This window comes from Panulirus ornatus, chromosome 64 (assembly GCF_036320965.1).
Source record: "Panulirus ornatus isolate Po-2019 chromosome 64, ASM3632096v1, whole genome shotgun sequence".
In the NCBI taxonomy this organism is placed as follows: Eukaryota; Metazoa; Arthropoda; class Malacostraca; order Decapoda; family Palinuridae; genus Panulirus; species Panulirus ornatus.
Window position 1 is genome coordinate 23698838 of NC_092287.1, and position 26155 is coordinate 23724992.

General features: G+C 45.1%; 1 protein-coding gene across 6 annotated transcripts in view; it reads right to left on the reverse strand.

Moving 5' to 3' along the window:
• The window catches only part of FER (tyrosine-protein kinase Fer), a 135892-nt gene that overhangs the window by 96810 nt on the left and 12927 nt on the right, over positions 1–26155 (reverse strand). For 2 of the 6 annotated variants that reach the window (XM_071657395.1, XM_071657394.1), the window contains exon 1: positions 10191–10212. The exons of 2 other annotated variants lie outside the window; for them this stretch is intronic. The gene's annotated coding sequence lies outside the window, so the exon portion shown is untranslated. Of the gene's footprint in view, positions 1–10190; positions 10213–26155 lie in introns of those variants that run through there. 2 more of the 6 variants (XM_071657396.1, XM_071657397.1) reach the window with 2 other exon arrangements.

Sequence of the window (26155 nt, forward strand, 5' to 3'; positions counted from 1 at the left end):
AGGTCAGGTTATATTTAATAACTTCAACAACACTTATAACAAAACTTTCACGATAATATATATATATATATATATATATATATATATATATATATATATATATATATATATATATATATAGTAGTTCCTCATCTTCCCCACAACCCCCCTCCCCACAACAGTGGTTGCCCACATCGAAGGAGACTAAAATGTCACCCCCCCTCACCCCAACTTTGAACTAAAACGTGTATTATGACTCATGGCAAAAGACAAACAAACAAACAAACAAAAACAAATGAATAACGGACATTGTTGCCTTGGCAATCGTGATTTTCTCTCCGTTTTCTGAAACGACTCAAAAAGCCTCGTTCAGTCTAGGTTAAACTCTTTTTAACTACCGTTATTACCAACTAGTTAAGTACAGAGTTGATATAAGGGACTGAACTACTGTCGCCAGTGTTTTAAAAAGAGGATACGAGTAGAGGTAGAGGTAAGGAACGCCGCGGTTGACAACAAACCAGCTCAAGTAATATTGGAACCCCGGGAGTCGAAACAATGTGAACCACAACACAAACCACCGGATTTTTTTTTGTTTCGACCCCCGCGTCTCGTGGCTTCCCATCCAGCACAGTTTCTGGTCCACATCCAGACCACTTTCACCACTTTGACGTATTTCCTTTTTTTCACGAATTTCCTCCAGGAAAACGGAAATAAATTCTTTGAAAAGAATATATACATTAGAAATATATACATCCAATGAAACGTCCATAGAGAATATATATATATATATATATATATATATATATATATATATGTATATATATATATATATATATATATATATATATATGTATATATATATATATATATATATATATATATATATATATATATATATATATATATATATATATATATAAGCTTCAGGTAGTGAGTGTATACGAAAGATGTGTTAAGTTCGTTCATATATACGTAATGTCGGAAGGAGGCGAGGGAGGGTGGGGAGAGGGGGGGTCTAATGTAAACATATTGCAGTTTATAGAAACGTAGTATGTTCCATATTCTTAACCACCCCTCCTCTTACTCTGGCACCTTTTTAACCACTGGAAGGCCAGTGCCATCTCTCACATGCGGTTTGGGAAGGTCTGTCTTCTGTAGCACCACTTTCTACAACTTTGGGAAGGCCAATCTGTCTTTTGCACCACCGCTTTCTACAACGATCGTACGCTGGGCAGAGGCGATGGTTTACCAGTCCCGTGAGACTATATAATTTTCCTCAGGTTTCCGCCCCGCAAACGACACGTCGTTTTCTATTATATTCCCTTCCCCCCCTCAAAAAGGGGCCCCCTCAAAAAGGGGGGAAGGTGGAGTGGGGTGTTTACGTGGGGGGACGCTTGGCCAGACCCGGGGAGGCGCTATGCATTCAGAGGCCACACAGCGTGACGAGAGCCAATCTGACGCTACCTCGCTAATGCGGGAAATGGCGAATAGTATGAAAAAAAGAAATATATATATATAATATATAGGATTTACTGCGTCAAAGTTTCCTTAAAACAAGACGTATTGCGTCAAAGACCCCTTTAAAACTGCGTATTGCGTCAAAGACTCGTTTTTTAAAGGGACACATTGCCTCAACAGCTCCTTAAAACAGTAACTCATACCCAACGTCATAATTTTCCGAAAGAAACCTTTATTAATGGCAGAAAACGTTTCAAAATACCGAATGAAACCCATTAGCCCCGGGAAAAACGGTTTCCCAAATTTTCGATAAAAACCTGAAATTATGCAGGAAAAACGGTTTCCCATAATTTTCGAATAAAAACGTTAACCAAACGTCGAAAACGGATTTAAAACCCCTGTTTTTGGCCCCCAAAAAAGTTTAAATTTCGATAAGAAAACAAAGGGAAAACCCCCTTTCCCCCCTATACCCCCCAAAAAAACTTTTTTAAGGCCCCGGAAACGTTTCGAAAACGAATTTTAAAACCTTTTATAATTTCCCGGAAAATTTTTAAAACGGGAATTTAAACCTATTTAATTTTGGCAGGAACCGTTTTGAATAGAATGGGAAAATTTGGGGTTAACCGGAAACGTCCCAAAAACCCCCAAAGGGGGAAAACTATAAGGGGCCCAAAACGTTTCCCCAAAAAAAAAACCCAAATAATGCAAAACGTTTCATCGAATAAACCCAAAAAGGCAGGAAACCCCTTAAAAGAATAAAAACCTTTAAATCCCCAAAAACTTTTTCCCCTCCCCCAAAAACCTAAAAAAAAACTTTCCCCAAAAATTAGAAAACCTTTAAATGAAAAACCCTTTTTCCCCAAATAGAATAAAACTTGGGTTAAAAACCCAAAACCTTTCCCCAAAACGGGGAAAACCAAAGGGGGCAGGCCCGTTCCCAAAAATCCCCAAAAAAAAACCTTTTAACCCGGGGAAAAATTTTTCCCCAAATTAATACGAAAAAAACCTAAAATCCCAAACTCCATAAACGAAAAAAACCTTTTAAATAGGAAAAACAAAAACGGAAATAAAATGGAAAATTTTTCCCGGGGAAAAAAAAAAGGCAAAAGCAAAAAAATGAAAATTTTTGGCGGGAAACGCAAATCAAAAAAAACCGAAAGGCAAAACGCTAGTAGAAACCTGATTAGTGGCAGGAAACGTTTCGAAATACGAATAGAAAACCTGATTAATGGCAGGAAACGTTTCATAATACGAATAGAAAACCTGATTAATGGCAGGAAACGTTTCAAAATACGAATAGAAAACCTGATTAATGGCAGGGAACGTTTCATAATACGAATAGAAAACCTGATTAATGGCAGCAGACGTTTCATAATACGAATAGAAAACCTGATTAATGGCAGGAAACGTTTCATAATACGAATAGAACACCTGATTAATGGCAGGAAACGTTTCGAAATACGAATAGAAAACCTGATTAACGGCAGGGAACGTTTCATAATACGAATAGAAAACCTGATTAATGGCAGGAAACGTTTCGAAATACGAATAGAAAACCTGATTAACGGCAGGGAACGTTTCATAATACGAATAGAAAACCTGATTAATGGCAGGAAACGTTTCGAAATACGAATAGAAAACCTGATTAACGGCAGGGAACGTTTCATAATACGAATAGAAAACATGATTAATGGCAGCAAACGTATAAAGTCACGAATACGAATAGAATACATATTAATGAAGAATAGAATCATACCTAAATATTATCATATCCCCAACACAGCACATGGATATGTAGGATCGAATGAACACAGCCAAAATATATATATATATAATATATAATATATATATATATATATATATAATATATAATATATATATATATATATGAGAGAGAGAGAGAGAGAAATACGACAGACATCTCTCGAAAACGAAACATGCACTCAACATATCTCGCACGAGATAGGGAGTGGCAACTTTCACACTCTGCCGTTTAAAAAAAAAAAAAAAAAAAGAATGGGGGAAAAAAAATAGGTTGCCACTCTTCCAGTCCCAGCTAGCTAGGCACCACAGCTCTAGTTTTTATACCGTCACTTTCCCCCCTCCCTCCCTCGCCATCTAGAAAGCAGGCCCGGGGGCCATGTCTGTCTCAAATAACGCAACCGCACAGCGAAATTGATACGAATTCAAAAACGAGTTTGGAAGTATAAAAAAAAAGAATGATTGACTTATTGCAAATGACCAGTTGGACATAACCAGCCCCCCCCCAGTTACCAAATCGTATATAAAAAAGACAGGTTAACGGCCATGTTACCCGGGTAATATATATATATATATATATATATATATATATATATATATATATATATATATATATATATATATATCTGGGTGTGGACCTAGCAGCGAATGGAAACATGGAAGCGGAAGAATCACAGGGTGGGGGAGGGGGCGAAGGTTCTGGGAGCGCTAAAGAATGTGTGGAAGGCGAGAACGTTTTCTGGGAGAGCAAAAATGGGTATGTTTGAAGGAATAGTGGTTCCAACAATGTTATATGGTTGCGAGGCGTGGGCTATAGATAGGGTTGTGCGCAGGAGGGTGGATGTGCTGGAAATGAGATGTTTGAGGACAATATGTGGTGTGAGGTGGTTTGATCGAGTAAGTAATAAAAGGGTGAGAGAGATGTGTGGTAATAAAGAGTGTGTGAGAGAGCAGAAGAGAGTGTATTAAAATAGTTTGGACATACGGAGAGAATGAGTGAGGAAAGATTGATAAAGAGGATATATGTGTCAGAAGCGGAGGGAATAAGGAGAAGCAGGAGACCAAATTGGAGGTGGAAGGATGGAGTGAGAAGGATTTTGAGCAATCGGGGCCTGAACATGCAAGAGGATGAGAGGCGTGCAAGGAATAGAATGAATTGGAACGATGTGGTAAACTAGGGTCGACGTGCTGTCAGTGTATTGAACCAGAGCATGTGAAACATTTTGGGGTAAACCATGGAAAAGTCTGTGGGGCCTGGATGTGGATAGGGAGCTGTGGTTTCGGTGCATTACACATGACAGCTGGAGAATGAGTGTGAACCAATGTGGCCTTTCTCCGTCTGTCCTTCGATCAAGCAATATATATATATATATATATATATATATATATATATATATATATATATATATATATATATATATATATGTGTGTGTGTGTGTGTGTGTGTGTGTGTGTGCGTGTGTGTGTGTGTGTGTGACGGAGAGGCAAGGAACAGTGTGGCCAAGTCAGTATGCATCACCACCCTCTCTCCCCCCAACCCGTTTTTTTTTTTGTGTCTTTGCAGTGTAGCCAAAGCAGTGTCACACCTTCAGTTGCTTCATCCCCACTCCACCAATTACGTTTCTATTCTTTGTTTTTTTTATTACCAGTGATTTGGATAACTGTATCTCGGATTATACGAGAGCGAAGATAATTCTCTCTCTCTCTCTCTCTCTCTCTCTCTCTCTCTCTCTCTCTCTCTCTCGACATCAGGAACTGCTCGATCACAGGGTACAATTTTTTTTCGTAACCCTTCGTTAAATAACGCCACTTGGAGCGCGGCTTCCAATTTAATTTAAAAAACGAGGATGAAGATATATATATATGGAGAGGGAAATAATCGCCTTTTCTCACATTGGTTTAATGAAGAAACGCATCAGAGAAAAAATAGAAAGAGTCAGATCAGCTTCTGTCATGATTTTAAAACGGGAACTTAAATCGCGGATACCCTTAGAACACACACACACACACACACACACACACACACACACACACACTTACACACACACACACACACACACACACACACACACACACACACACACACACACACACACACACACACACACACACACACACACACACACAGTCGGATCGAACCCTGACATTCTTGTTTGAATCCTTGAGTTACACGGCGCTGGGGGGTGGGTGGGGGGGGGGGGTTGTGGAGACGGGTGGGTGGGGGGAGGTGTGTCTTACCCCTCCACTCCCCCACTCCCTCTCTCTATTGTTTACCTGGGTTGTGTCGGGGGCTGCTACCAGAGGCACGCCCTTAGGGTGGGGGTGGGGGGAAGGGGGGTTGTTGTTCTGGGGGAAGGGTGGGGGGGGGAGAAGAATGAGACCGCAGTGACGTAATGAGAGAGAGAGAGAGAGAGAGAGAGAGAGAGAGAGAGAGAGAGAGAGAGAGAGAGAGAGAAGAGAGAGTATAGGTCATGCAGCAGTACTCTCTCTCTCTCTCTCTCTCTCTCTCTCTCTCTCTCTCTCTCTCTCTCTCTCTCTCTCACAGTTAGACTCAAGACAGTGTTCCGGTAGAATAAGTTCCACTTTACGGATAACCGGGCAGTTCACACAGACAAACCGGACTCTCACTTACAGATAATCACTTTCAATGTACAGATAACCGGACTCTCTCATTCAGCCAACCGGACTCTCATTTACAGATAACCGGACTCTCATTTACAGATTACCGGACTCTCACTTACAGATTACCGGACTCTAGTTTACGTATAACCGGACTCTCATTTACAGATTACCGGACTCTCATTTACGTATGACCGGACTCATTTACATATAATCAGTCTCTTATTTACCGGTAACCGGACTCTCATTCAGGTAATCGGACTTTCACATTCAGATAACCGGACTCCCATGTACGTATAGCCGGACTCATATATATAGATGACCGGACACACACCGTACAGTTATCAGCTTCGTATATCAAGATAACCCATCTCTTCATGAACTGAACACTACACGACAGCATCCGGTTAACTTTCACGTCCGGATAACGAGGGAAAAATAAACAAAAAAAAAGACCGGAGGGGAAGAAAATAAAAAAAAAAGGTAATTCAGTATAAAATTGGGAGAGAAAAAATAAGTGTGTGGGAAAGAAAACGGGCTAATGTAATTGTCACATCTGATCGCTCGGCCAGTGTAATTCCCACGTCAGATCGCTCTCCATCAAATTCAAAATCTCTCTAAAAGCGTTTCAATTGGCCTTTGAAACACCCGGAACGACTGGGCTGAGAATATGATGATAATGATAAATAATAATTGTTGTTGAGCCGAAAGAATGTGGGAGGGGGGGGGGGGGAGGGGGAAACTGAATAATGGGTAATTCATCGAGTTATTCCGACCGTGGAACACTGTAGATTAATTATTATTTTCACCGTGGAAGAGTATAGATTGATTATTATTTTCACCGTGAAATGAATTAATGTATCGGTAGTATTCACTGAAGCAGACTGGTAGGTACAGGTAAACATGTAAACAAGCTGGTGTTTGGGGAGAGCTGGTAAGGGTTTAAATTGGTCAAAAGGTCACAAAGATCACGGTCTAAGGATTGGAAAAGAGAAAACGTGAGTAGAGAGAGAGAGAGAGAGAGAGAGAGAGAGAGAGAGAGAGAGAGAGAGAGAGAGAGAGAGAGAACCACTGAGGGGTAATATTTAGGTTGTAATGTGAAAACGGGAGGTTGGGAAATGGGTGATAAATGGGAAGTGGGGAGGGGGGGGGAGATGATGGGTGATAGATGGGAAGTAGGGAGGGAGGTATATAATGGAATAATGAATGGGGAAGATAAAATAAATGAATAAATACGGACGACCATTGGATGGGACTGGAGGAAAATATGTAAACGAGTGTAAAAAATTATGAAATATTCCGCCATTTTGCCTCCCCCTCACCGGTGATGGAATGTGGCAAAATTATCAATTATCAGTTATTTCCATTTTGTGTTCGGTCTTGATTCCTCACATTCTTCCTGTGGCGCGACCTCATAACACAGTAAACGCCTGCCAATGCTTGTGACCTCATACCACAGTACGTAAGACTTCCAGTGGTGTAACCTCACAACACAGCAAGTAGTCCTGTGGTGTAACCTCACAACACAGCAAGTAGTCTAGTGGTGTAACCTCACAACACAGCAAATAGTCGTGTGGTGTAACCTCACAACACAGCAAATAGTCGTGTGGTGTAACCTCACAACACAGCAAGTAGTCTAGTGGTGTAACCTCACACCACAGCAAATAGTCGTGTGGTGTAACCTCACAACACAGCAAATAGTCGTGTGGTGTAACCTCACAACACAGCAAGTAGTCTAGTGGTGTAACCTCACACCACAGCAAATAGTCGTGTGGTGTAACCTCACAACACAGCAAATAGTCGTGTGGTGTAACCTCACAACACAGCAAGTAGTCTAGTGGTGTAACCTCACACCACAGCAAGTAGTCCTGTGGTGTGACCTCACAACACAGCAAAGTCCCCTAGTGTTGTTGGGTCAGGTCAAACGACGTGTGCTCGAGTGTGCTGTGCTGTGAAAGTACGGGCCATGTGGTCAGAGCACATGACCAGACTACACTCATGTAGTGAAAGGACCCGACACATTTCTCCGTTGCCATCTCTGTAGAATCATGCACGAACGGTACGACCCTTGAACACGACGGTACGGCCACTTCTGCACGAACGGTACGACCCTTGAGCACGACGGTACGGCCCCTTTTGCATGAAAGGTACGACCCTTGAGTACGACGGCTATTATTATAACCAAGGGTCAAACCCTCGTGTTCCAGGGTCGCACCGTCGTGTTCCAGGGTCGTACCGTCGTGTTCCAGGGTCGCACCGTCGTGCTGACGGGTCGCACCGTCGTGTTCCAGGGTTGCACCGTCGTGTTGATGGGTCGTACCGTCGTGTTCAAGTGGGATGTGACTAGAAATCAAACCTGAACTCCCACTTATGAATGAGTAAATTTGGAGCGAGATTAAGAACACGTGTGGCCAATGACTTCCACATCCACTGGATGTCGGAAATCTTCCACTTAGAAAAAAGAAAAAAGAGAAGGAAAGAATTATCAAGTCCCCGCGAAGAAAATGGGAGGTAGGAGCGGCGGAAATCCGAGAACTAATTTCTTTTAAGATTGGCGAGAGTGGTAAGTGCACAGCCCACACTGGAGTCTTTCAGTGAAGTCGAAAGTTGAACTGCAAAAAAGAACCACTGGGAAAACTGGCTTTTACTCCAGTGGGAACTGAAGAACTTGCTCACCCACACACACACACACACACACACACACACAAAGACACGACTAGCGACCCCAACGACATAAGAAGTGAACGACAAAGACTGAAATGAAAGCAGTCAATGAGGACAGACTCAAATGAAAGCAGTATCTGAGACATGACTCATATGAAGGCAGTAAATGAGGAAACAGACTCATATGAAGGCTGTATATGAGGAGAGAGACTCATATGAAGGCAATATATGAGGAGACAGACTCATATGAAGGCAATATATGGGGAGACAGACTCATATGAAGGCAATATATGAGGAGACAAACTCATATGAAGGCAATATATGAGGAGACAAACTCATATGAAGGCACTAAATGAGTAGACAGACCCAGATCAAAGCAGTAAAAGAGGAGACAGCAAGCAGATTTCATTTTTATGAGTTTAAAGTAAGGAAGAGCAAGACTGCAGCATTAAACAGGAGGACTTCGAAGGACGTGTCTGCAGGAGGTAGGAGAGTCCTACATGTGTGTTGTGGGTTATGAGGGGCAGGAGGTGGACGCCGTTGGGCAACAACGAATGGCTCCCCAGATGTAGGAAATGCCTGCAAGCGTCGCACCCTCCTTTATTACCACACTGCAACTCTTCAGCTAAATCCACATTTATCCTCCAAAAAAAAAAATTGAATATATAATAGAAGTATATTTCATGATATATGAAATCATAAATAACTCCATGATTGTAGAAAATTTGGTAAAAAATCGAGCGCAAGAAATTTTTAATTTTTTTTTTTTAAAATTGATACTTGGAATGTTTCACAAAAATCCAAATTACTATGATTTTTTTTCTTTTCATCAAGTGGCCTTTGGAAATTCCTTCAAGACCCGGTGCCAGTCATGGAGCACAAGTCATTTAAATACCAAATATATAAGAAAAAAAAACGCACACTACACACAGACACACAGACAAAACCTCATTTTTCCAGAGGCATATGGCCGCTGTGGGAGGAGGAGTACTGGCTGGCTGGCTGGCTGCCTGGCTGACTGGCTAGGCTGGCTGGCTAGGGTGGCTGGTTGGGCTGGCTGGCTGGCTTGGCTCCCTGGCCTGGCTCCTGGTAGCCCATGGCTGGGCTGGCTGGCTGCCTGGGCTGGCTGGCTGGCCTCCCGGGCTGGCTGGGCTGGCTGGCTGCCTGCCTCCCTGGCTGGCCTGGCTGGCTGGGTCTTCTAGCCCATGGCTGTTGCTGGGGAAGTTTTTCCAGGGTCTAGTAGTAGCCTCACCACCACCACCATGATGGTGATGGGTCCTCCTCCTCCTCCTGCTGGTGCGCGAGCCAGTTCATGCAAGGATGGCCAGGCTATTTTGGCCAGGGTACGTAATGGTAACCCCCTCCTCCCGCACTCGAGCTGGGCTGGGCGGGCGGGCAGGCAACCTCGACGCGATATCAGATAATTATCCACTGCTAACGCCTCCTCCTCCTCCTCCTCCTTCTTCTTCTTCTTCTTCTCGCGAACGTTAATATCCCATTCGTTCTCTTGCGTTTTCTTTTTTTTTTTTCTTCTCCCTCCTCCCACCTCAACCCCTCTCTCTCTCTCTCTCTCCGTTTCCTCCTTTCCACCGAGGCGCGTCACACTTGTGTATCGAGCTTCGTTGGCCAGCCGAAGCTCGTGGGCACTACACCACACAGGGGGCTGCGGTGGGATAATTTAGAACACAGGTCACGGCGTCGTCCTATACCCGGTCGTCCCCCCCAACCTCGGACCTGCGCACTCACCCGGAGCTCAAGAGCGACTGAGCAACTGGCAGACGACGGCTGCCGGGATCGAGAAACGGTTACTACAATGTCGATTTCTCATCTCATTTTTATCTCCTCACCCCACCCCAACACCCCATATCAAAAGAAAATTATTACTTTACTAATCCTTTGTTCTGTGCTGGAGTTATATCGTAATTAATAATTTAATGACGGGATTATCATAAAAATAACTAATAGTTTAAGGTTTACCTCTCTCCGGCATCTGGCCCACTGCAAATATGAAGCTGGCCTCTTCCAGTGTTGGTAAATTCCCCTGGACTGGATACCCCTCGGCCAATCTGCATCTCCAACTCCCCCCCTCCACAGATGATAACCCCAGATGATATCCTGCTCTACCCACAGGACCCCCGTGCCCCTGGGTTATCGCAGCCGGCCCCTGGGAGGGTTATCTCACGCCGGGGGAGGAGGAGGAGCAGGTAAGGCGTCGTGTGTGAGGAGGGAGACGACGAGGAGGAGGAGGAGGAGAACTTGAGAGACATGTCTTTGTAGTGGATGATGGCGGGTGGTTTGGGGTTAGCGCGGCCGGCCCGAACGGACAGAAGAGGGTAAAAGCCTTGGTGCATCGGGATCCCCAAAAGTCCCACTCAAGTCCCACTCAAGTCCTACTTACATCCCTCTCTTAAGGTGTTACTCCAGTAGTGCTTTGTGTGTGTGTTTGTGTATTTTAGATTTATTAATTTATTTATTCTACCGTTCCTGCCATACGTATTATAATAGCGAGTTAAAAGTGGAATTATTTATTATTGTGGATAAATTTCTTTATTTCACGTATATTAGCGAGTTAAAAGTGGAATTATTTATTATTTTGGATAAATTTCTTTATTTGTTGCTTGTGATTCGTTATCGCTTATGTGATGTTGATTCCATGGCCCCTATGACGTCATGAACATGACGTTACAGCTCATGGGTACGCAGGTCAAAAGGTCATTCTGGTCAGGTCGAAGGTCGAGCCAGATCACAACCAAAGGTCGTGCGAGTGTGCTCAAGGGGTCGTACCGTCGTGCTCAAGGGGGTCGTACCGTCATGTTCAAGGTGGTCGTACCGTCGTGCTCAAGGGGGTCGTACCGTCGTGCTCAAGGGGGTCGTACCGTCGTGTTCAAGGGGGTCGTACCGTCGTGCTCACGAGGTCGTGATGATATTGGGTCAGACTTTTGTTCCGTCTGGTCAGGCAACAGTCCAGTGAGGGGAGGGGGGGTCGTCGTCATGCACTTTCCCCCCCCCCCTCGTCCACCCAATTTCTTTCCCCTCCCCTCCCCTCCTTCCCCCTCTAAGGGGAGGGAGGGAGTGAGGGGGGTTGGTTCCCCATCTCATGGCCAGTGAGACGTTAGACGAACGGAATACAGCAGCAGCGTCGTGTCATGATACATGGTCATGCAGCAGCCACAGACATCATCATGCATGACGACATATATCAAAATATATTCATTATATATATATATATATATATATATATATATATATATATATATATATATATATATATATATATATATATATTTTTTTTTTTTTTTTTTTTTTTTTTATACTTTGTCGCTGTCTCCCGCGTTTGCGAGGTAGCGCAAGGAAACAGACGAAAGAAATGGCCCAAACCCCCCCATACACATGTACATACACACGTCCACACACGCAAATATACATACCTACACAGCTTTCCATGGTTTACCCCAGACGCTTCACATGCCTTGATTCAATCCACTGACAGCACGTCAACCCCTGTATACCACATCGCTCCAATTCACTCTATTCCTTGCCCTCCTTTCACCCTCCTGCATGTTCAGGCCCCGATCACACAAAATCCTTTTCACTCCATCTTTCCACCTCCAATTTGGTCTCCCTCTTCTCCTCGTTCCCTCCACCTCCGACACATATATCCTCTTGGTCAATCTTTCCTCACTCATTCTCTCCATGTGCCCAAACCATTTCAAAACACCCTCTTCTGCTCTCTCAACCACGCTCTTTTTATTTCCACACATCTCTCTTACCCTTACGTTACTTACTCGATCAAACCACCTCACACCACACATTGTCCTCAAACATCTCATTTCCAGCACATCCATCCTCCTACGCACAACTCTATCCATAGCCCACGCCTCGCAACCATACAACATTGTTGGAACTACTATTCCTTCAAACATACCCATTTTTGCTTTCCGGGATAATGTTCTCGACTTCCACACATTTTTCAAGGCTCCCAAAATTTTCGCCCCCTCCCCCACCCTATGATCCACTTCCGCTTCCATGGTTCCATCCGCTGACAGATCCACTCCCAGATATCTAAAACACTTCACTTCCTCCAGCCTCTCACCATTCAAACTCACCTCCCAATTGACTTGACCCTCAACCCTACTGTACCTAATAACCTTGCTCTTATTGACATTTACTCTTAACTTTCTTCTTCCACACACTTTACCAAACTCCGTCACCAGCTTCTGCAGTTTCTCACATGAATCCGCCACCAGCGCTGTATCATCAGCGAACAACAACTGACTCACTTCCCAAGCTCTCTCATCCCCAACAGACTTCATACTTGCCCCTCTTTCCAAAACTCTTGCATTTACCTCCCTAACAACCCCATCCATAAACAAATTAAACAACCATGGAGACATCACACACCCCTGCCGCAAACCTACATTCACTGAGAACCAATCACTTTCCTCTCTTCCTACACGTACACATGCCTTACATCCTCGATAAAAACTTTTCACTGCTTCTAACAACTTGCCTCCCACACCATATATTCTTAATACCTTCCACAGAGCATCTCTATCAACTCTATCATATGCCTTCTCCAGATCCATAAATGCTACATACAAATCCATTTGCTTTTCTAAGTATTTCTCACATACATTCTTCAAAGCAAACACCTGATCCACACATCCTCTCCCACTTCTGAAACCACACTGCTCTTCCCCAATCTGATGCTCTGTACATGCCTTCACCCTCTCAATCAATACCCTCCCATATAATTTACCAGGAATACTCAACAAACTTATACCTCTGTAATTTGAGCACTCACTCTTATCCCCTTTGCCTTTGTACAATGGCACTATGCAAGCATTCCGCCAATCCTCAGGCACCTCACCATGAGTCATACATACATTAAATAACCTTACCAACCAGTCAACAATACAGTCACCCCCTTTTTTAATAAATTCCACTGCAATACCATCCAAACCTGCTGCCTTGCCGGCTTTCATCTTCCGCAAAGCTTTTACTACCTCTTCTCTGTTTACCAAATCATTTTCCCTAACCCTCTCACTTTGCACACCACCTCGACCCACACACCCTATATCTGCCACTCTGTCATCAGACACATTCAACAAACCTTCAAAATACTCATTCCATCTCCTTCTCACATCACCACTACTTGTTATCACCTCCCCATTTACGCCCTTCACTGAAGTTCCCATTTGCTCCCTTGTCTTACGCACCCTATTTACCTCCTTCCAGAACATCTTTTTATTCTCCCTAAAATTTACTGATAGTCTCTCACCCCAACTCTCATTTGCCCTTTTTTTCACCTCTTGCACCTTTCTCTTGACCTCCTGTCTCTTTCTTTTATACTTCTCCCACTCAATTGCATTTTTTCCCTGCAAAAATCGTCCAAATGCCTCTCTCTTCTCTTTCACTAATACTCTTACTTCTTCATCCCACCACTCACTACCCTTTCTAAACAGCACACCTCCCACTCTTCTCATGCCACAAGCATCTTTTGCGCAATCCATCACTGATTCCCTAAATACATCCCATTCCTCCCCCACTCCCCTTACTTCCATTGTGCTCACCTTTTTCCATTCTGTACACAGTCTCTCTGATACCTATACTTTCACACAGTCTCCTTCCAAGCTCACTTACTCTCACCACCGATAAATTTCTTTATTTGTTGCCTTGATATCTTATCGCTTAGTCAGTATGATCAACATGGCCCCATTGACTCAGCACATGACGTTACAGCTCCTTGGGTACGCCAGGTCAAAAAGGCCATCTGTCAGGTCAAGTCGTAGCCAGATCACAACCAAAGGTGTCGAGTGTCTCAAGGGGTCTTCCGTCTTCTCAAGGGGTCTACCGTCCATGTTACAGCAGATGGCGTACCGTCGTGCTCAACGGCCGTACCGTCGTGCTCAAGGGTCGTACCGTCCTATCAACGGGGTCGTACGTCGTGCTCACAAGGTCGTGATGAAATTGGGTCCAGACTTTTGTTCCGTCTGGTCAGGGCAATCATCCAGTGAGCGAGGGGGGGTCGTCGTCATGCACTTTCCCCACCCCCATCGTCCACCAAATTTCTTTCCCTACCTCCGCTACTTCCCCCTCTAAGGGTGAGGGAGGAGTGAGGGGGTTGGTTCCCCATCTCATGCCATGTGAGACGTTAGACGAACCGAATACAGCAGCCAGCGTCGTGTACTGACATGGTTCATGCAGTAGCCACAGACATCATCATGCATAGACATATACAAAATATATTCATTATATATATATATATATATAATATATTTGGTTTGTTTGAGGATTGAATTTTTACGTACATGGCCCCCCGCCATGTGCACCTCTTCTTCACGTACATGGTGGTGCCCCTCCCCCCCCCCCCGCGCCCCTGTCATGCGTGGATGTAGGCGCTGACAGCCCCCCCCCCCCCCCTCTCGTGACTGTCATGCGCACAGCCTTCCATCATGACACATAACACCCCACCCCCACCCCGGTCATGAAACACTTCGGGAGTCATGCACACGTCATGCAATCATTGCTCACCACACACCACCCTCATCCACTGTTTCCGACACACACACACACACACACACACACACACACACACACACACACACACACACACACAGCGCACAGCGCTGCCGAATATGCAAAGCTCATACTGTCATGCGCAGGTCCTCCTGTCATGCACAGGTCCTTTCGTTGTACACAGGTCCGCCCGTCATTTAGGTAGGTTCTCTCTCTCTCTCTCTCTCTCTCTCTCTCTCTCTCTCTCTCTCTCTCTCTCTCTCTCTCACGTAAGCACAGCCCCTCCAAGCCCACAAACACGAACAGGGTGAAGACGACCCACATAAACTCACACGAACAGGAGACACGAACCAACGTTATCTGAAACACACACACACACACACACACACACACACACACACACACACACACACACACACACACACACACACAAACACACACAGACACAGGGGGTGCTGGGAGGTACTGGCGGGTGGGGTTCGAAACCTGCCACCTTCACCACGACAGACCTAGCAGCTCAAAGGGGCCTTTTTTGATCCGGACCAGTTACGTGGCCAGGTGGAGTGCCCAGCCCAGCCCAGCCCAGCCCGACCCGACCACTTTCACCACGGTGGTATAACACTGTCTTGTGGGGGGGAGGGCGTGGGGGGCTCCTCGTTGTTTGAGTTCCCTGACCTCGAAGCGGTCATTTCAGAGAGAGAGAGAGGGTGTCTCTTCTCTCGGTCGGTTTGGTCACTCCCGAGGCGTCTCCTGTTCTGAGTTCCTGTCTCTCTCTCTCTCTCTCTCTCTCTCTCTCTCTCTCTCTCTCTCTCTCTCTCTCTCTCTCTTCATGTGGTCTGTTGGGGGAGGTCTTCAGTTGTTTTCGGTTCGGATCTCGATAGAGAGCATCAGTGCTTGGCAACACGACGACGGTACGACCCCTTGAGCACGACGGTACGACCCTCGAGCACGACGGTACGACCCTTGAGCACAACGGTACAACTCTTGAGCACGACGGTACGACCCCTTGAGCACGACGGTACGACCCCTTGAGCACGACGGTACGACCCCTTGAGCACGACGGTACGACCCTTGAGCACGACGGTACGACCTTTGGGAGTACGTCGTGGCTCTTACCTTCGCCAAAGTGTTGTACCGTCGTGTTCAAAGCCAGGGACATCCCAACCCACACTCCCCTGTCGCAGGCTCTGTAGTGCCGGTGTCTCTTGCAGTAGGGGGAAAGTGGGAGCTCTTGCAGTGGGGGTGAAAGGGGGGAAGGAAGAGGGAAGAGATGGAGACCCTTGCCTTCGTCTGAGTTGGCTACGCTGGCCACAGCCCTAGACGAAGAGGAAGAAGAAAGAAAGAAACAAAACACGAAAAGAGGGGGAGAGAATTTGGCTGCCTCCGTCCAGTGTTGGAGGAGGGGGGGGGGGAATTGTGTAGGGGGATGATGGGGGGGGGGGCGGATGTCACCCCCCCCCCATCGATGTGAGCAAATTCTCTCATAAAATTCTCTCATAATCCCACATGGTTGTTGGGCCTCAACTGACGCCCATGGGAGCCGAGAGTGGAGCGACACCGTTGGGTAATGCACACAGTTCGCTCCAGCTCCGGTCACGGGTCGCTCCAGCTCCGGTCACGGGTCGCTCCAGCTCCGGTCACGGTCCGCTCCAGCTCCGGTCACGGTCGGTCCTCTCTCGCTCCGGTCACGGTCGGGCCGCTCCCGCTTCGGTCACGGGCTGCTCCCGCTCCGTCGCTTGCGTCGTGATTGGAGCGAGAGGGAGCCGTGAGCGGACCGGGAGCGGAGCTATAGTGTGCATGAGGCCTTGAGGGATCAGATCCTACATCGTGTGGTGATCCTCTGGATAAACATGGCTTCAGAACCTCCAAGAGCAACCGATCCGATGCTTTTGTTTCATCAGGAATGGGTTTCAGTCCTTATAGCCCCCTATAGAATGGCTTTTGAAGTATAGGAATGTTTTTTGTGACGTTTATCTTTTGAAGTAGAGCAGATATTATTTTTTGTGACGTTTATCTTTTGAAGTAGAGCAGATATTATTTTTTGTGACGTTTATCTTTTGAAGTAGAGCAGATATTATTTTTTGTGACGTTTATCTTTTGAAGTAGAGCAGATATTATTTTTTTGTGACGTTTATCTTTTGAAGTAGAGCAGATATTATTTATTTTTGACGTTTATCTTTTAAGAAATAGATGAGAGAGGAGGGTCATAGCCCCTCTGATTACTTAATGAGGGTTCAATGCCTCATATTTGGGGTCACTCATAAAACCCCCTCGTGAGTGTCGTCGGCTATTTTCTCTCATTTCATCCCGTGCCCCTCACGAGTGGCTGGTGTCATTCTCCTCCTGAGTTCCCGGTCACTCAGGGAGCCTCCAGGGAACTCTCCTCCTCCTCCTCTCCCTCCTCCTCCTCCTCCTCCTCCTCCTCCTCCTCCAAGGCTGGAGGTAACTCCCTGTACTTCCCCAGTCGGTTCCTCCCCCCCCCCCCCCCCTGGCGATGCTGGGGGAGGAGAGAGGGAGGTGTGGGGGTGTGTTTGACCCGTGGTGTTGATCCTGATGTGAACGCGTCCGTCTTTCCTACTTGCGTGTGACCTCTCTGTGTGTACCTACGAGGTGATGGTCTCTCTCTCTCTCTCTCTCTCTCTCTCTCTCTCTCTCTCTCTCTCTCTCTCTCTCTCTCTCTCTCTCTCTCTCTCTCTCTCTCTCTCGGCTTAGGAGCGGGAGGGTAAGGGAAAGGAAGGATCAAATCAGACGAAGAAGAGACCAGGGAATGATGCGAAGATGGGGGGGGGGGGGGGATAGAGGGCAAAGGAGAGGTAGACACGAAAGGACACTACACCAGCTGGGCGTTCAGATGGCGAAGGGGGGTAGAGACGTCACCCAGGAAGAGAGATAATGAGATAGGAGAACGAGAAAGCGAGACAGTGCAAGCGAGAGATAGGGATACGGAGGTAATCTGTGTTATTTACATGGACCTGGAGCCGCTCTGAAAGGCTCCTGTGTTGTTTACGTGGACCTGGAGCCGTTCTAAAAGGCTCCTGTGTTGTTAACATGGTCCTGGAGCCGTTCTAAAGGCTCCTGTGTTGTTTACATGGACCTGGAGCCGTTCTAAAAGGCTCCTGTGTTGTTTACATGGATTTGGAGCCGTTCTAAAAGGCTCCTGTGTTGTTTACATGGATCTGGAGCTTTTCTTCAAGGCTCCTGGGTTGTTTGCCCGACCCTGGAGACGTTTTACAAACCTCCTGCCATTGTTTACATCGACTAGGGACTCGGAAAAAGGGCCCGTAGGTTGTTTGCATCCATATGCCTGAAGGGGCCATCAGGTCTACAAGCCTACCCCCCCCTACCCCACCCCCCCCATAAGTTTTCTACAAGCCTATCATGTCTACAAGACTCCACAAGCAACTACAAGGTCACCAAGTCTTTAGTCCTCCATCAGGGACATGTAACCTTTAAAAACCATTTCACCCCCCCCCCCAAAAAAAAAGTAATAGTTTCACTGGGGGTACCCCGGATACCAAAAGAGGTACTCCCCCCCAAAGAAAGTTACCTCAGATACCAGGGGCTTTGCCTCCGTAACCTACCTCCGATACCGTGTGTGTGGTACCCCTTAGAAACTGCCCCCTTCCCCCCGATACCCCCAGAAGGTACCTCCGATACCAGGTGTACCCTCACCGATGTCAGGAGAGGTACACCCCAGAGACGTACCTCCGCTATCAGGAGGGGTTTACCCCCTGAGAACCACCTCATATACCAGGAAAAGTAACCCCCCCCCAAGAAGCTACAACCGATAACATCAGGGGTAAACTACAACCCCCTGAGAAGCTACAACCGATAACAACAGGGGTAAATCACAACCCCCGGAGAAGCTACAACCGATTACACCAGGGGTAAATCACAACCCCCCCCAGCCACCCCCAGATATACCAGTAAAAGGCATCACTATTTTCCACGAAATGAACCCCAGATACCACGAAAGAACACCTCCCTCCCTCTCTCCCTCCCTCCCCCGGATATATTATCCCCCCGACCCCCCTCCACCCTCCCCCCCTCGTCAATCCACTTAACCCCCCCCCAAACCCCGGATACCAGGAAGGAAAGGCCAGCCAGGTACTTTCCCTCGGTACCTGGTAAAAAAAAAAGGTAATCCCACAGGAAGGTAAAGAGGGTAAATTGAGCCTCCACGGAAACCGGAGCGAGGCTATCAAAGGTAATTCGTGATTACCTTCTCCCCCCCTCCCCATCCCTCCCTCCCCCACAACACACACACACACACACACACACACACACACACACACACACACAACACGGGCAAGATGGAGCCTGGTTTAATGTGTTATGATCTACGGGCAAGATGCAAAGGTGTTGAGTCTTGCCACGCCTTTGCTAGCGTTCTGTGTGTGTGTGTGAGAGAGAGAGAGAGAGAGAGAGAGAGAGAGAGAGAGAGAGAGAGAGAGAGAGACTGCGAGTAAGATTAAAAGCTTGTTTGCTTAAAATTGTGGAAGTTAATGACTGCAACAGTTAAGTGAAATGAGCGGATGACCTCCCTGGAATGGCCTGGTTTCCTGTGGGGCGGGGTAGCGACGGGAATGGATGAAGGCAAGCGAGTATTGAACACGTAGCAGGAACAGGGTCGTCCTAGGAAAAGAATAGGGATCTCGATCACTACTCATAAGCATAGGATGAACAACGCCGGCTGTAACAAGATCGTCCTGGGAGACGAATTATTAAGGCTATCGCATATCACGGGCTAGGATGAACGCCGCCGGCCAAGACGATCATCCTGACAGACGAATAACGAAAGCGATCACCGTCTTAAAGCCTAGGATGAACACCAGTTAACACGGGTCATCCTAGAATAAGAAATATGACCAACGTTAAATAATAGGATGAACACCGCCGGAGCGTTGCTTTTCCTGGGAGGGGAAAAAAAAAATTGAGGCGATCGCTCTTTTACAGTAGGAAGAACAACGCCGGTAGGAAGCGCGTCCTGGGAGAAGAATTCATGAAAAAATGGCGCTTTTACTCCTAAATTTCCTTTTCAACCTAATCTTCATTTTGTTCCCCGCAGAGGCGTGGAGGACGCTGCGCGAGGACAAGTGAAGGGGAGCACCACCACCAGGTCTCGCGACGAGGACATGGACCCGGTTTCGCAAAGGTTAGATAACTCTGTTGTGCCGTACGATAATTTTGTACGATGATATTGTACGATAATTTTGTACGATGATATTGTACGATGATTTTGTACGATAGTTATTGTACGATGATTTTATACGATGATATTGTACGATGATTTTGTACGATAGTTATTGTACGATGATTTTATACGATGATATTGTACGATAATTTTGTACGATTGTTATTGTACGATAATTTTGTACGATTGTTATTGTACGATCATTTTGTACGATGATATTGTACGATAATTTTTGTACGATAATTTTTGTACGATGATATTGTACGATAATTTTGTACGATGATATTGTACGATAATTATTGTACGATAATTTTTGTACGATAATATCCATTTGCTTAATCATTATGCTGTAGATAGTGACTTATATTGGCTCAAGGACTGGTAAATATCAACTAATGTTCTAGTAAGGATTTTGTTTTGTTAGTTTAGTTCTAGGTATGTTAGAATGTGTTAGATATCTCACAAGCAAGTAAACAAACAGGAAACAATTGGTTCTGTTAGGTAAACAAGAGAGTGTACTTAACTAATTTTTTTTTTAAATAGTTTTACATGTATTTCCCAATATGTCATTTAGTCACCAAACTCTCTCTCTCTCTCTCTCTCTCTCTCTCTCTCTCTCTCTCTCTCTCTCTCTCTCTCTATTCCTATTTATATTCACAGTGAAGTGAAGGTTCTGTGTATATATATATATATATATATATATATATATATATATATATATATTTTTTTTTTTTTTTTTTTTTTTTTTTTATAATTTGTCGCTGTCTCCCGCGTTTGCGAGGTAGCGGAAGGAAACAGACGAAAGAAATGGCCCAACCCCCCCCCATACACATGTACATACACACGTCCACACACACAAATATACATACCTACACAGCTTTCCATGGTTTACCCCGGACGCTTCACATGCCTTGATTCAATCCACTGACAGCACGTCAACCCCTGTATACCACATCGCTCCAATTCACTCTATTCCTTGCCCTCCTTTCACCCTCCTGCATGTTCAGGCCCCGATCACACAAAATCTTTTTCACTCCATCTTTCCACCTCCAATTTGGTCTCCCTCTTCTCCTCGTTCCCTCCACCTCCGACACATATATCCTCTTGGTCAATCTTTCCTCACTCATTCTCTCCATGTGCCCAAACCATTTTAAAACACCCTCTTCTGCTCTCTCAACCACGCTCTTTTTATTTCCACACATCTCTCTTACCCTTACGTTACTTACTCGATCAAACCACCTCACACCACACATTGTCCTCAAACATCTCATTTCCAGCACATCCATCCTCCTGCGCACAACTCTATCCATAGCCCACGCCTCGCAACCATACAACATTGTTGGAACTACTATTCCTTCAAACATACCCATTTTTGCTTTCCGGGATAATGTTCTCGACTTCCACACATTTTTCAAGGCTCCCAAAATTTTCGCCCCCTCCCCCACCCTATGATCCACTTCCGCTTCCATGGTTCCATCCGCTGACAGATCCACTCCCAGATATCTAAAACACTTCACTTCCTCCAGTTTTTCACCATTCAAACTCACCTCCCAATATATATATATATATATATATATATATATATATATATATATATATATATATATATATAGAGAGAGAGAGAGAGAGAGAGAGAGAGAGAGAGAGAGAGAGAGAGAGAGAGAGAGAGATAGATAGATAGATAGATAGATAGATATATATATAGATAGATATATCCGGGGTTAGCGTAGGAGACAGACAGTGCCGTGCCACTAGAGATACATATATTAAGGGGGTCATAACAATGAGAGGGTTAGAACAACTTGTTTGATCCGGCTAACCACACCCTCGCAATGACCCCATTCTAACCCCTGAACCACTCCAGGAACCAGTCAAGTTCCCCACTGCGAATATATCAGTTACCCCAGACAGTGTCCCGCTTCCACTCCCCCACTGGAAATGAATAGTACTCATTTGACTCTACCATTGAATATATATATATATATATATATATATATATATATATATATATATATATATATATATATATCAGACTATGAATTATGTACATGGGTATATATGTATATGTCTGTGTGTGTTTATATACATGTGTATGTAGGTGGGTTGGGCCATTCTTTCGTCTGTTTCCTTGCGCTACTTCGCTAACGACAAAGCAAAATGAATATAAATAATATATATATTTATATATATATATATATATATATATATATATATATATATATATATATATATATATATATAAACGAGATAATTTATTTTTTAAACTGTAAATGAATATATTTGTATAAATGTAGAATACCGGAAAAAATTTCTCTTCAAATATGGCCTGAAATAACATTGCCATGAGACAGATATCAAATATTATGATTTTTTTTTTTTGATATTCGTATCGTAGAGTTGAAGCCGCAAAGACATTTTCTTATTTAATGTCAAACCTCAGCAATCGCATGCACAGCAACAACAACAACAACAACAACAACATACATAAAAACAAGAGCAAAAAAAAAATATATATAAATTTAAATATGGCAACAGCGACCAGTGCTCGCTGTTGCCCACTTGTGTTCACTGTTTTTTTTAAGGTATAATAATCAACCTTGACGGAAGCTTCTAACTAACTAATTAGCTAACTAACTAACTAGCTATACCTTCTTTGTAAACATATTAATTAGTCTTACGAACCAGTTTAATGAGGCTTAATGCTCACTGAGGGGAAAGAAAACGCAATAGCGCACATTAATGATTCCAATCCGAAAATTAGTTATATAATTATAATAATAATGATAATGATTATGATAATAATAATGATAACTATCATTTAGTGTAAACACACCCCAGTCGGAAGTATTTTCTCCCCCCCCTCCCCCAAAACCCCAGTCGGAAGCATCTTCTCCCCAAACAACCCCCACCCCCCCAAACAACCCTCCCCCCCCAAACAACCCTCCCCCCCAAACAACCCTCCCCCCAAACAACCCCTACAAACAACCCCCACCCCCCAAACACCCCCCCAACAACCCTCCCCCCAAACAACCCCCCCCAAACAACCCTCCCCCCCAAACAACCCTCCCCCCCAAACAACCCCCCCAAACAACCCCCACCTCCCCAAAAGAAAAATACTTTTCTCCACCGAGTGTTAGATAAGACCCCCCACCTCCCCCTCCCCTCCCCCTCCCCCCTCCCCATCCTCCCCCTCACTCACTCTGGCCGGCATCAGTCAGTCAGCCGGTAGTGTTGGCAGACGGTCAACAAAGGTGTCACAGCTCTCCCCCTCCCCCTCCTCCCACCCCCACCCTCCACCCCCCCCCTGCTCTCCTCCTTTCTAACACTCGTGGTGGAAGCCGAGGGGCAGGTTAAGGGGGAGGGGGAGTTTTTGTAACCCCCCCCCCCCCCGAATAGAATAAATGACTTTGGTCTTAACCAACTACCCCCTCCCCCCAGAACCCCATAACCTCCCCCTCCAGTGACAGTTAGTGGACGAGAACCACCTACCAAGATGGGGGTCCCCTCCCCCCCCTTATGTAAGTATAAGTGTGAGTACGGTAGTGGAATGTTAGTATAATATTGGCTACCGTAATAGCAGTAGTAGTGGTAGTAGTAGTAGTAGTAGTAATAGTTTTAGTAATAGTGGTAGTAGTAGTAGTAGTAGTTGTAGTAATAGTTATAGTAGTAGTAGTAGTAGTAGTAGTAGTAGCGTGAGTAGGCCTACTTATAGTAGTATAACAACAGTAGAACGAAACATGTGGAACAGTAGAACGAAACATGTGAAATAGACCTAATTAGACGCAGTATACGGTGTCTTTCCATCGTGTCGTCGTCATTTCTCTAATTGGTTAGGTCACCCTCCTAGCTAATTGGGTCGTCATTAAAATCGCTAACTAGATCTCATTAAACGCCACATCAACGACTCTTGAAATATCTGGAGACATTTATATACATTATCGTCAGCAACCAGTAAATCCCTTTCCATGATAAATGAGTTATCGTATATTTATAGTTAAGCGTATTAACCACGAGAAATAATTAATTGATTCGTGGATAATTAATTTATGACTTGTCATACTTACGAAGTAATTTTTTTTTCTTAAATTGATGTAATAAATATATGAAATTGCCTATTTGTATTTCTTAAGGGGATATGAATTGTGAAGTTATATCGAAATAGCTTCGAAAAACTTGATGAATAGTAAGTACAGCTCGTCGGTACGACCCTTGAACACGACGGTACGACCTTTCAGCACGACGATACGACCCTTGAATATGACAGTGCGACCCTTCAATTAATAGTAAAAATAATAATACTTTATTCCATAGCTCCCGACAGCTGAGGATTATAGCAAACTTCTCTTTAGTGTGTACCTCACGTTTTATCCTCTCCAGTTTGTAGCTCAAAGCACCAAACTTCTATCTAGTGTGTAGCTCGGGGCTAGACGACAGTTCTGTCCAATATGTAGCTCAAAGCGCCAAACTTCTATCTAGTCTGTAGCTCGGGGCTGGACGACAGTTACCCCGTAGTATGTAGCTCAATTTTTTTTTCTATCAAAGTTCTCTACAGTTTGCAGCTCATGTTTACACTAATGATGCTCCTAGCATTTTTTGAAACCCAAAAGTTCTCCAGTTTATAGCTCACTTCTCTTTCCTCCAAGTTCTCGCGTCATCAAAGTTCAACCTCCACTTTAAAAGCCCGCTTCCTCCATGCCAAAGTTCTCTCTAGTTTGTAGCTCCTCGGTGCCACGGTTCTCTGTGGCCCCAGCGCGCGTGCAGAATTGGTCGTCTGTAGCTCGCCACGTGGACATTCCGACCAACCACTGTATATAGCACGTGTATATATATATATATATATATATATATATATATATAATATATATAATATATAATAGATATAGATATGAGACTATTTAGTTTATAGCCGCCACTGAAGATGCGGCCTCAGTTTCCAGCTCTCGCCAGACAGGAGATTCTCAAGTCCATCATTCCCAGTTGTTTTTGGCAGCCATTTTCCTGGTGTGTTGTGGAGGTGGGGGACGTGAGCAGCGGCGGCCCGGCCAGGCTCGGGCGTCTGGGTAGTCCCTTGGCGGAGGAGGCGTGGACATGTTACCCGCTCCTCCTCTCCCCCTCCCTTTCCCCTCCCTTCCTCTCCCCCTTCCTTTCCTTTTCCCCTCCCCTCAACACATACTCCTCCTTCCCCCTACCTCCTCAACCCCTCCCTCCCTCCCCCCTCCCTACCCCACGACACTTACCATGCAACGCACACACACACACCCACAACACACACACACACACACACACACACACACCACACACACACACACACACACACACACACACACACCACACACACACACACACACACAACACGGGCAAGATGGAGCCTGGTTTAATGTGTTATGATCTACGGGCAAGATGCAAAGGTGTTGGGTCTTGCCACGCCTTTGCTAGCGTTCTGTGTGTGTGTGTGTGAGAGAGAGAGAGAGAGAGAGAGAGAGAGAGAGAGAGAGAGAGAGAGAGAGAGAGAGAGAGAGAGAGAGACTACGAGCAAGATTAAAAGCTTGTTTGCTTAAAATTGTGGAAGTTAATGACTGCAACAGTTAAGTGAAATGAGCGGATGACCTCCCTGGAATGGCCTGGTTTCCTGTGGGGCGGGGTAGCGACGGGAATGGATGAAGGCAAGCGAGTATTGAACACGTAGCAGGAACAGGGTCGTCCTAGGAAAAGAATAGGGATCTCGATCACTACTCATAAGCATAGGATGAACAACGCCGGCTGAAACAAGATCGCCCTGGGAGACGAATTATTAAGGCTATCGCATATCACGGACTAGGATGAACGCCGCCGGCCAAGACGATCATCCTGACAGACGAATAACGAAAGCGATCACCGTCTTAAAACCTAGGATGAACACCAGTTAACACGGGTCATCCTAGAATAAGAAATATGACCAACGTTAAAGGATAGGATGAACAC